The sequence below is a fragment of the Accipiter gentilis genome, chromosome 27, assembly GCF_929443795.1.
Source record: "Accipiter gentilis chromosome 27, bAccGen1.1, whole genome shotgun sequence".
Lineage (NCBI taxonomy): Eukaryota > Metazoa > Chordata > Aves > Accipitriformes > Accipitridae > Astur > Astur gentilis.
In genome coordinates this window covers 5,589,383-5,601,995 of record NC_064906.1, presented here as the reverse complement: position 1 = coordinate 5,601,995, position 12,613 = coordinate 5,589,383, and the positions used below count along the sequence as shown (strand labels likewise).

Here is a 12,613-nt window from a genome sequence, read left to right as displayed (position 1 = left end):
AAAAAATAAAAGCTTTTCTCAGTAGACAATAGTGTTTATTTCCCTCAAATGAAGCTTTTTTGTCAGAAGAAAAGAAAATTTGAAGCAAGAACGTACCGCCAAATATAGTGTCTACAAGCATGGGTTTGTTGCCTGTATGAAGTATTCATAGAAACTCTGAAATGTAAATTTATGATCACATTTTCCAGTTATAGTATAAAAACTGGAAATGTAAATAATTCAAAGATGTGAAAAACCTACGTTGTCATAAATCATGGATTTTTGCTTTTCTGTCTATTGGGGTTTTTGCTGTGCGGTTTTCCTTTTTTTTTTCCTTTCTTTTTTTTTTTTTTTTTCTTTTTTCTTTTTTCTAATACATAGCCTCTCCAGAATAACAGCTGATTTCCAAGTGGAGAAATACTGCTTAAGTCTGACCTACCATAACCTGATTCGGTCCATTTTGTTTCAAATGAAAACAAGTATTGCTGAGTATTACTAATCACAAATGTCACAGAGTAGAAAGTATACTATTTCAGTAGGATATCTGAAGATAAACTCTGTTGGAACAATTTCAGTGGCCTTTTACAGTCAACAACTTTAGATTTCTAGGAATTTGTAATTGTTGTGTGTAGGCTTTCTTTTTTTAAGTCTGGGTATGTTGGAGCAATGCTCGCTATACCTAAACCAGGGAAGTGAGGTGAGCCTACAGACCCACATAGCAGTACCTATTGGAGAATGAACCGATGTCACTAAAAGACTGAAATTGTATTCACCTGTAATGCATGAAAAACGTGAGAGTTTTAATTTGTATGTCACAAAATCACAGAAAACAATAAAGTGAGGAAATAAAGAAAACTTAGGTTTGCTTTGATGTGTTTTCACATCCCAAACAAGTGTTTCCCTTTTTTCTACACTATCACATAGTGTCTATGATTTACATACTGTAGTATGACACCATAGTAGTATGAAATTATGATTATATAGATCATAAATCATAGTAACCATATGGAGGAAGAGCATTCTGGTAATCAGCTGTGTTAAGTAGGGATTCAAAATGTGTGAGAAAAAGTTTCCTGAAGATTTTTTTTTTTTTTAATATACTAGAAAACATGAAGAAATGTCAAGTCTTTCAGATAATATTATTCCTCCTGTCCAATCTAGAGACAAAAGGTTTCCAAAAAGTGTTCCTCTTACAATTCAAAGTAACTTCTACCAAGAAGACAAATAGAGTGTTTTATAAGAATTTCAAACATTATTTTAAGCTAGTTGATCTATGAAATATCTTTGTTCTGGTCTAATTTTCTTTACTGGATTCATCTATCTCTACCTAAAATACAAAACATATCTAACAGAGGAACTGTAAGCTATACTCCTAACTGTAAATTAATACTTACATATTTAACAAGATGTACCTTGATCCTCACTAATATTAATATGAACTCAGAAGTGAAAGAACTTGCTCAAAAATAGAATATTTCTGTGGGGATGACAATAAGACTAAGAAAGTAGTTCATCTGACCTGTTTGTAGATGTCTTTTAGGTAATTTATTAGCTAAGGTTAATTGTCAAGGTCTTCTTTAGACAGAAAGAGGGTGATTTAGACTTTGTATGTTAGTTACCTTTCCTACAGTGCAGTAAACCACAGATGCCTTTCTCTTTCCATTGACTACTGAGGGAACCTGCACAGGCATGTTACGCTAAGTCTTTAACTTTCAGGTGCTTAAATTAGTAAATGCAGTCTTAAGGAAACATGGGAGCCTCAGGCTTTGTATTCTTAAAAAGAAATATGCTATCTATGCCATAAAGAATAGTCATTCACAGGCATGGAAAAAAATTAGATAAACTCTTAGGTTATTAACAGGCCTATGACATCTATGAGTCCACAATAAACACTGTAATATTTCATCTTGTAGTCACAACTTTTCAATAAAAAGGAACTTTATTCCATATCATGTTCTGTTCTTCTGATAACAAAATTAATTTTTCTACCTCATTTAGCAGTTGTATTTAGCAGGTAATGATTCTAGGAGTAGAATTAATTCACACAAACAGCACTAATAAAGGTAATGCAATAAAATAATAAAAAAGTAACACGTAAAGCTAACAAAAAAAAAAAAGGGGGGGGGGGGGGGGGAAATGAAACATTTTGGACGTTGTAACTTTGGCCAAGGCTCTGATATACCTTGTCAAAGTGACAGTGGGTAACTGTGGAGAAGCACTGGATGTTTTTTACTCAGCAGAAACTGTGAATAAGTTTGATTTAACTGAGGCAGAGAGGCTGCAAATTGATTTCGTGATTCATTTAGGACACAGTCAGAGGTAGCATATAGAAAACCCTAGAGAGAAGAGGACAGCATTATTGTTTCCTTCCTTAATAGGTGTAAAAGGTTGGAACTCTGTCAAGTGGCGGCAAGTTCATCTGTGTAAAAGACAATGTAAGGTATTTGCCCATCAGACACATCGATTGCTTGATGCGAGGGAGAACCAGAGGTGACAGCCTCAGCAGCCGCTGACAGCTTGCTGCCTCCCACATCTGGGGGAAGGAGATAACCAGGGGATGCTGAGCCAGCCCAGCCCTGCTGCCAGTCACACTGCCAAGCTCGGGCATGCAGGCGGCGGCTGCAGTGCTGACAAATCGCGGGAGGTTTATTAGTCATGGCCTGCTCGGCCTTGCCCTCTACTGCTTCATGAAGTTAACAGTTGGTTAAAAATTGGTTCAAAATCAGTTCACAGCTAGTTAAAAATCAGTTCGAAAAAATCAAAGTTATATATTCTCACATCCCTCTCTCAAGAGAGGAAATGAATTTAAAGAATACAAATAACCCTTTTCAAGCTTTGAAAAACTAAAATACCCAACTGTGGTTTTCACATGCAAACCCCGCCATTGTTAAACACCAATGTATTTATAAACAATGGGCATAAAATACCATGGGCACAGCTTTTAGTTATTAAAAAGCAGTTTTATTCAAGTGTCTTGCACTGAAGTCACAATGATTGAAAACATTTTTAGAGGGCATACCTCAACAGTAATTGCTTTAGATCTTCAGGACTTCTCCATTAGGTAGCTAGCTATAGATATATATTGGTAAGTTTGCATAAAAGTCTGTGCATTTACCACTATTTACCATTTATTTTAAAAATGAACTACATACATAAAAAGGGAAACAATCTAATATCACGTCCATTAAATCACATATAAGCTCCGTAATTAGCAAACAAAAGTTGGGGTTCATTTTTTATCATTTACAAGGCCACACCGTGGCTGTGCAGCAATAGTCCACCAGTGATATTAAAGATGTGTTAAAAACCCATCCTTTTTAGTCTTGGAAATTATTTTACACTTTGAACTTCTGAAATACTTCTAACAATGCACTAACTGTATATATATTTAGTTCATGCTTTGTTTTCCAATATTCATAATGCCTTTTAACTCTCCCATTTCTAAGTCTGTGATAAAGAAAATAAAAATAATTATGCCTTTCTCTCGTAACCATCTTGCAAGTTACAATTACAGCAGGGGAATCATTTACCACTTTTTTAGACTCATTTGCTGATAACTTTAAGCAAAACCCATGGAGTTCAATTTATTCCATTAGACTCAACCCAGTCAAAGACCTCTTTCTATATAGAATGAGAAAGCCAGGAAGAATCTTGGTTATCGGGTGGGTAAAGTGATTAAGCAGCAAGTACTTTCCATTTCGCACTGATTCTTGTATTGAGCCAATCTTTGTGATATTTATGTATCAGTTGGGAAATTGTGCTAAAATCTTATCAAAAGTCATTATCTTGAAATATTAATTTTCTTTCCATTCTTTTCATCCTTCTGCCTCCTACACAGAAAAAAAACAAACAACAACATTGTTTGGGGGATATTGTCTAAGCATTCCAAAGAAGTTTGAACATTTGGATTTGGATTTAGATGTAGTAAGGTTGGAAGTAGTTCTTAGATATTGTATTAAGATGCTGAACAAACTGAACACTATATAAGAAAAAGCGCTGTGACATGAAGAGATTAACCTTAGCCTTGAAAAGAAACAGTACCATCTTTACTAAGGGGATGAAGCCATAAACATGCTGTAAGCATCCAAGCCACTCTCCTACCTTATCAGGCATTTTCTCCCTTCAAACCTTCTCTTCTATTGTACAAGTACTAAATAACCTAGCAAAAAAAACTTTTTTTTTTTTTTTTTTTTTTTTTTTTTTAGCTTGTTCAATTCATAGCATACGATTTCTCCATTCAAACAACAAACAAGAGGGGCTGAGCAGGGGCAGCAAAAGTGGCTGGTGTTAGAAGAGAGGGAAAAGGCAGCCTAAAGTCATGGTGCTACTGAAAATACTTATGTTAAACTATAAGCTATAAACTATAAACTCTCCTTTAAGAGGATTGGAGAAGAGCAAGGTAGTACTCTAGGGGGGTAAAAAGGTGGCTTCTTACAATTCATTTACCATTTAGCACAAAAGAACTGAATTTTTAATACAGAACAATGTTCTACTGGGAGCTGGTGGAGGAAGTGCTCTTCAAGGTGAAGTGTTTTCATTGTAGATGAATTATGTGGCCTGTATACTGAATCAGTTGCTGTTTCCACAAAGATGGCATTGTAAATCCAAATTGACCGAATTGCAAGAATCCTGATAATAGATCGTATTTTGCTTTAAGATTGCCTTTTCACAAAGCCTGCTTGGTCTCTATTTGATCCCAGCCGCAAATAGTTCAGCATCCAGTTTGATATCACTTTGAAAAAAAATCAAGTGATGTGACCTACAGATAAAAATGCCCGCTCTTCCTGTTTATATGAACCAACTGGATTTGTATGAGATAACTTTTTTTTTTTCCTTCTGATTCTCTTTAACAGAGAAAGATATTCTTTTGAAGCATTTCAGAGAATTTGATCAGCTTGGAATTTTTCAACTTTGAAACAGCTGAGAATTCAACCGTTTCCTCAAGGTAAAATATTTTTTTCAAACTAATTACAGGTTTAAGCAGTAGAACTGTTCTATTTATTTATTTTGAATATTGCTCTGTGTGTTCTGTAAAAGTCACCTGATATCGAGTAGAGAAAATGGCAAGACATCCCAAAAGGCAGATTCAGAAGATCTAATAACCCTTACCTATTACCTGTTCTAGCTGCCGTGTTACCTCTTTTCTTTTGGGGGCTGTGTGTGAATGTTTCATACATTTGTTTCTTTTAGTTTTACCTAATCCTTCTTGACACTATTTCAGCAATGAGTAGAGTCAGCACATTAGATTTATTGGTTAATCTACACAGTAGAGCTTATTTTCATGTTCTATGAAAGCTTGAAGCCCTTTTATTTATTTGTTTGTTAGGAAAATTGTATTTTCTATCCAGTGGGGCATTTTTATTTTGTTTTCACATTGCTATGCTACCATTCTTTGCGTGGATAACAGGCCTGGCCCCTTCCCAGAGTGGGGGATTTCTGTGCCGTTCTTAAGATTCCATAGCACCATGCCAATACCCTGTCCCTGCTTCTACTCCTTTGTTACCGCACAGCTGTGAGGGTGAAATAGTACAATAACATAATCAGCATTAGCAACGCACATTTTGAGTCGTATTTCAGTAAAGAGCAAGGAGGTCACAGAAGTAATTTGAAAGAAAATGAGAGTGAAAATGTACAGAATTCACTTTCCTGTCTGACAGTTGTTGGTAATAACAGCAGGAACTCGATTGAAATATTAGTGCTCTTCTATACATCTGTCTCTATAGCAAAACTGTGAGACCAAGGAGTAATCCCAGTTTCTCTCTACACAAATTTTCAGCCAGTTGTCTAAATACTTTAATCTTAGGATTTTTTAAACAGAGTGCTAGTGAAATTGTGATGCATTACTGAATAAAGTTTCAACCCAAGGTAATTGAGAACATCTCTGTATTTTGCAAACACCCTGCACAGGAAAATACCCTTGCATTCATTACATTGCTATATGATGTCCTTTATGAAAGCAGTTAAATATATTTCTATGATTTAGACACTGATTTTCAGAGTGGCCTTTTAATTCTGAGTGTCCAGAGGACAGATATTTTCTTTAAAATCAATGCTTACTGTTGAAGGCTAAATAGACAGTAACACACACAATACAAAGTTCATACGCTCTGTAACTGTCTTTGAGGGACAAAAAAAAAAAAACCTAAGTAAAAAAGCCCCATAAAAACTAGTTGTATATTAGAAGTGTTGAACTATAGGACATCTCATAAAAAACATTTTCCATAAGAGACCTCTAAAAAGTCAAAATGTGTTGAACAGTAGTGAGCTTGGAGAAGGGAGATGAGAGGAAACTTATCATTAAGGAAGTTGCCTATGTTATCTCACAGCTCATGAAAGCTTCCTGGACAAAGCAAAACTTACCTAAAATCACCAAAAAACCTCAACCCAACCCTCTATTATTGTATGAGACAACAAAAGAAATTTAGTGGCGTATCTAACTGTTGCTTGTTTCTTTCACTTTTGTTAACAATCTTCTTTTTATTTCTCTGAATAGTTTTCTACATTCTGTTGGCTCTCCTGCCATTTATCCACTATTTACAAGTCCTGGGCAAGAATCTGTAAAAGGACCCAAACCACCTGGAATGATAGGACATAGCTAGCATGACACAAAATGTAAATCTATTGATAAAGTCTGATAGAATGATGAGCAGTGGAATTCCACCCAAGGAGAAATAGAGGTGTCAGTCTGCTCTTTATATTAAATGTGCAGGGGAAACTTTCAGGTTCAACATCCTGCTGAAAGCTGGCACTAGAATTAAAATGCAAGAAAAGAATGAAATAAAGCAACATAAAATACAATAAAGCTGTACTGGCAATTCCCATCTGGGCTGTTCTTTTCACACTTTCAGGATTAAAATGAATAACTGATGTACTCGGGAATCTCATGAAAAAGAGCTACGGAAATCATTAACCTAGGGAATTAAATTATATAGAATCGGTTCTCTAAGACACTGAAGTTATAGGTAGATTCGATGATTAAAATGACCCTATACATTTACTAGTCCAAAGTTCCCAAACAATGTTTATGATATTTATAATATTTCCCAATGCTATTTAGGAAATTTGCAGTGCAGCAGGCCTGTTTTACGATTTTAATCTGCCCAATTGCTAAATGTTGCATAAAGCAGAAGGTGTGGGGAAGGAGAGCAAAATTAAGCAGACAGAAAGAAAACTGTTATTGTTTTCAGAGTTAGTGGGAAATCTCAAATCAATTCAAAGTAAAAGACTCAGTTCGTGATCAAGAAGCTGAGAAGCAGGGAATTATCGGAACTAAGCAAATATATAAATACTTTTTGTTACTCAATTTTGCCACATCCATCTTGACACCACCCAGCAAAACAGTTGACTGTGCCACACTTATTTGAATCCAAAAGAATGTCCATGACAAAATGGTGTGATTCATAACCCATTCTACAAGAAACTTCTCCTTCAGTCTTGCTCTTCTACATCTTTCTCATTACCTGAGCAGTGTCACTGCAAATTTTATCTGTGGACTGGGAACAATAACAATTGACTCTAGTCCCATTGTTTTCATTAGATTGCAAAATTCAGAGTGTGCCAGCCTCTGGCACTGTTAAATCCACACAGCTTTTATGGAGTTTAACAGCTCAGTTTGGGGAACTTTTTCAAAATAAACTCTTAATAAATTAATAATGTAACTCATATTCTCTTTTAACATGGAAAGCACTACTGCTACCATACGCTGGTTTCTTGTTCCTTTTCATTCCCCTTGACTTTTTGATTGGCTTACTATCCAACATCCAACTACTTCTGAGAAAGCATGGGGCGATCAAAGACCATTTTTCACTAGCTAAGGAACTGACACCTATTTATTAAATATATATATATAATCCATTAACAGTGGACTTTATAGACCTAAATAATTTAAGACCATTACTGTCTGCAGGATATGAGTTCTGGCTTATATAAACTAGTGAATTAGGTCTTTGTCCATTCAGTTACTATGGCAACTTTATGGACTTCCCAGTTTCAGCTGGCTTGCAATGAATTAAAGTCAGAAACTCTGACAGACTCCTGGAAGAAGGGGAATTATGTAGATGAAACTAGCTTTAAAGAAGTGAGATATCCGTAGAAACCTATTTTAGTAACTTCTTTTGTAAGAACTTATTTTGGGATCAAATTTAAACAATCCGATTTAGTGAATCATGGCATCTTTGAGAACTCATGCATATTCATATCTTTATCTGCATTGAATTTATTCACTCGGCTGCGTAGGAACCAGAGAATGCTCCCAAGCCTGGCAAAGGAAAAGAAATGTCTACAAAGCAGGCATGCTGATGGCCAGGTCCAAGGCCAAAAAGTGGCTTGAAAAGTATCCACTCATTTCAATGGACTTTGAAGTGCTATTTCTTCACTACAAATTTTCATGAACCACGATGAAGGGATGAACTTTGAAAGAAGTACCCAAAGTCTTACAGATCAATTTCACAAAAAATATGACTATGTCCATGAAGAGGTCTCCTATGTCCTAGCTTGGGACTTTCTTAAAATATTAATTCCCAGAGGAAAGTCCCCCACTCCTGTCACGAACATAGTAATTTATCCAGTGAGGTTTGGGAAATACAATCCATGCTTGATTTTCCTGCTCTTCTTCATGAGTTGCTAGCTGAATTTAAAGAGACATGTAAAAGTTACCAATATAAATAGTAATAAAGCTTACTGAAGTAGTCCTCGTCATATTTTGCCAACTAAACGCTGTAAGTCCCTAATTTTTATAGGCACGTTTCCAAGGGCAAGCATTGGTTATGTTTCCTTCTATTTGAGAAAATTAATACAGATAATGGTATGAAATTAGTTTTAGAAAGTCAATTTTACCCATAATATACTTTAAAGTTTCATTTAGTTTGGTGTTCATTGGTTTTGGGTTTGGTTTTGTTTTTTTTAAACTTTACCTTGTTACTTTATTTTCTTTATTCAGAAAATTTATTCAGGAAGTTAATATTTCACCTTTACACATTCTTATTTAAAAGAAACACAGAAATCCTGGAGCTGTTAGCTCTTCAAACATGCATCATCTGCGGATAAGTTTGCTATTTGCAAAGGCCTCACGTTTCTTCCTTAGTTCAACTGCCAAGCCTTCTGTCTCCTGCTTTTTAACACAATTCTTCATGGATCTTTGAAATCTTCTCAGACTACTTCTGCCTTCCATAACCTCTGCTCCTTTCTTGACTGCCAAACTTCTTTTGGTAGTACGTGTCGGGCCACGTCACCATCAAGGTCTGATAACAATAACTTCTATAATTTTCTTAATCCATTCTCTTACCTCCTTTGCTCCAGAGAAACTACTTTGACCATGCGCCGTGCCGTGCTGATGTCACAGCACCAACACCAGATCTTGATGTTTTAGTTATTGTTTTGAAACAACTGGGAGAGTACTTAATAATTAAGAGCTCTCTGCTGCTTTCTAACAGACATGGGGCTCTTGGATTGAATTTCTGCAACTCCTACAGATTTCAGCTGAAAGGACACAAAACCATTCCAGAAGTAATATTTCTGAATAACTTTAATTGAGCTAAACTAGATATATCTGTAGATTTTAGCTCAGTCTGGCATTTAAAGCTGAGGAGAAAATTGGAACGTGCAAAGGACCTGCCTGCTGGTTTCCTCAGCCGTGCTGTACGGTGGTCTGCGTGGACCAGGAGACAATTCATCCTGTGAATGTCTCCCGTGGACTGAAAGGCCCCTGGCCCAGCACACTTGGTGCTCCTTTCCAATGCAGGTCTGACTCTGTCTAGCTTCTTTTTTTCTTAATCGCTGCTTGAAAATCAGGTGTGACATTTTAAACACCAGGCTCTTCTAGTCTCTCACTTCTTGTCACTTACCACTCACCGTGATTCCTACCCTATTGAAGTCATCCTAGCCAGGATTTACTTTTAGTGTGAACTCCTCCTATTTCTGCCTCTCCCCCACTTGCTTCTTGGCTTAAGAAGCTTCTTTGAGTGAAAGAAAAAGTAGGTAATGAATTTGACAAGTGTTGAGTTTGATTGTGCATTTTAACATTCTAGTAATACATAAAGTACTGAGAATACCTGCTCAGCTGGAGATATAACAGCTAAGGCTACAAAGTACATAAGCGCTCTTGAAATAGGCAAAATTAGCCTCTGAATGACTCACAGGGACTCTGGCTCAACAATATAATACAGCACAATTTATTTTTTACAATAGGTTTCTATGAAATAAAATATCAAAAGAAATCTGTACAGAGAGGCCTGATTGAGAGAGAACATTGAACAGAGAAGCAACAGAGGCTCACACAGGTAATGGGGGCATAATGACACACAAACATTAGAGAGAGGTAAAAAACTTGGCTAAAGATGCAATAAACTGTTATTGCAGATAAGTTACAGTGGTGGGGACAGAACTGACGGTGAGTAGGTAGTTCATCGATCTTAGGTGCAAGCAGAAAAACAGTTTTTAAATGAAGATTGGGAAAAAAGCGGGGAGGGACCATCAGCGGCTCAGCTTCTCGGTGAGAAAGGAGAATTTGATGTAGGCTAGGAAGAGGAAGAATCATGTTGTAGTAAGGTAAAAACTGGTTGGAAAAAGAAAGAAATGAATGAAAAGTTAAAAAAAAAAAAAAAAAAACAACACAAAACAAAACAGAACAGAAAATATGGAGAAATAACAATATTTTGCCAGCTTCAAAAAGAACTGCGTGTCTGGCTTTCTTCTATCAGGAGTATTAGTCCAGAAGATAAGTAATCTTAACAACTAACAATAACAATTAACTGAACCAATATCAGCTGAATTTGGGGGGTTGCTTTGAAGTCTTTAGCCATATTGAATTTTTGATCCAATTTTCCACTGCTCTCACTGCTTTTTTTCTTTCTCTTTTCCTTTCTAAACTACTGTAATACACTTGAATAATGACCAGAATTTAAGGACCTGAGAAAAAAAGTGTGTTAAAAAGACAGCTTTTTACCAGAACTATGTGTGGGTGTTCATGGCACCAAATAATAGCTAGGAACTTTTCAAAGGCTATTTCCTACATAGATACAATACATTATAATAACCACCCAAAACCACAGCATGACCTGAACAATGACTTTTAGAAAAGCAAGATTCAACACAAATTCTAGTGGTGTTCCTGACTTCCTGATTAATGGATTTTTAGTCAAAAGGGAATTTATAATTAATAAGAATGTCTCAAGATATCTTAATTCAATTCAAGGTAAGGACTATGTTGAATGATAATGGAAGTATAAACAGTATTTCCCCCCCTCATTTTGAAGGAAGAGGACATAGGAATATCAGAGGGGTCTAAAGTAACCCCTATCCTTTAAAAATAGGTTTAAAGTCAAGAATTTTTGGAGAATGCAATATCAATAGCTAGACAAGGCATTCTATTTTTAGGATTTTTTTTTTTTTTTTTTATGACTCTCATAAAATGTGATTTCATTTAAAAAAAAAAAAATATGCATAGATTGCAAATCTGATGGGGTTTTTTTGGAGTATACCTGGAATATTTTATTCCACACCTTGGAACAGAAAAGAAAAGAAAAGAAAAGAAAAGAAAAGAAAAGAAAAGAAAAGAAAAGAAAAGAAAAGAAAAGAAAAGAAATCCTTTCTGAAAATCTTTTACATTAAATCGATTATACAACACCCTTTATTTGGCCTGGATGACCTAATGCTCTGTTCCTATCCTGTTCTGAATACCTTGGCACCTGGAAAATGCTTACAAAGTTTAATGGAACCAAGTAAGAACCGCACTGGATTAATACATCTTTGGTATATGACACAGATTAAAAAAGGATATTAGCCTTTAATGTAATTGATAGAATAAGTGAAGAAAGAGGATAAGATTTGTTCCTGTTAACGGAGCACAACAGTGAAATATTAAAAAAATGGATATGGAAAAGACAAGCCTCTGCACATTGAGACCTAAGCAGAACTGAAACTGAGGTTATTCCATTGCAAGAGATAATGGAAGATTCATCAGCTGAGAACTAGACTAAGAGAATAAAAAGGCATGAGACGATATTACATTTTTAGCAAGTTTGTCAAGTAAGTCTTTTCCATCTCTACTTCTCCCTATTCTGAAAACTACAAATGCTCTTCAGTTTGTTGTCTCTATTGAAAAGCAGGCAATTTCTACCCTTTCCTGTCTGATATTATTGCAGCCTTTCTGAGGGAGGTGCATTCTTTCAGCATTTTTCCAACTGACTTCCACTGTGGTGGTGCACAGTGTGCATGTGCATATGTATGCAACAAACATTGTCGGTTCATGAATTTAAATTGTGTCTTTAAACTGTATTAGGTATCAGAGCAAATTTTATAACTTATAAGGAAAACTCTTAATACTGTTAAAAGTAATTGTTCCCTGCTTTATTTACATTAATGTGTTTCATTAATAAACACATCACAGGGTAAGTTAATGAAAATTAAAAATTATCTTTTTTTCTCTCCTTACTTTTTTTTTTTTTTTTATGTGAAGGTATGGTTTCTTTAACTGCTTGTAAGAGACTGGTTTTATGATTATTTATTTACTTTACAAATGAGTCCTGGTAAGTTCTCTCAAATATAAGCATTTGAATCTGATTTCAGTCCAGTTCCCCATTGACATAGACTGAATGATTTCATTTAAGGGTGTTTCTGATTTACCTCATTCTATGTG

At 35.5% G+C, this 12,613-nt stretch overlaps 1 protein-coding gene across 1 annotated transcript in view; it reads left to right on the top strand.

The window, feature by feature from the left end:
* The window catches only part of CDH19 (cadherin 19), a 73,382-nt gene that overhangs the window by 6,288 nt on the left and 54,481 nt on the right, over window positions 1–12,613 (top strand). The window contains exon 2 of the mRNA XM_049830464.1: window positions 4,833–4,924. The gene's annotated coding sequence lies outside the window, so the exon portion shown is untranslated. The remainder of the gene's footprint in view (window positions 1–4,832; window positions 4,925–12,613) is intronic.